The sequence below is a fragment of the Penaeus monodon genome, chromosome 29, assembly GCF_015228065.2.
Source record: "Penaeus monodon isolate SGIC_2016 chromosome 29, NSTDA_Pmon_1, whole genome shotgun sequence".
Classification (NCBI taxonomy): Eukaryota; Metazoa; Arthropoda; class Malacostraca; order Decapoda; family Penaeidae; genus Penaeus; species Penaeus monodon.
In genome coordinates, this window is record NC_051414.1 from 3,909,379 (window position 1) to 3,909,677 (window position 299).

The 299-nt window shown below is 28.1% G+C and overlaps 1 protein-coding gene across 1 annotated transcript in view; it reads right to left on the reverse strand.

Moving 5' to 3' along the window:
- Nucleotides 1-299, reverse strand: part of LOC119591625 — a gene marked incomplete at its 5' end in the record, with an annotated part of 4,970 nt that overhangs the window by 660 nt on the left and 4,011 nt on the right.

Below are 299 nucleotides of genomic sequence, written 5' to 3' on the forward strand. Positions count from 1 at the left end.
GAAACAAAGCCTCTAATTTTTTAAATTTTTTATCCTATCTTAATCAAAAAACAGTTTGGGCATTTTTTTCTAAAAGAAGTGTTTTAAATTCGAAATTTAGTAAGAAAAGCAAAAAATTTGAAATTACAAAAAAGGGAAAAAACAGAAGGCTTTTCCCCTTTTTATTTTCCCTTTTAAAATTTTTTTTAAAAAATCCAACCTCCTCTGGTCTTCCATCTTCAGGCGTCCGGTTTTCGCCAAAGGGTTGTTTACAGCTAAAAAAATAAAGGTTATTTTTTTTCCATTTGATTCTTCAGATT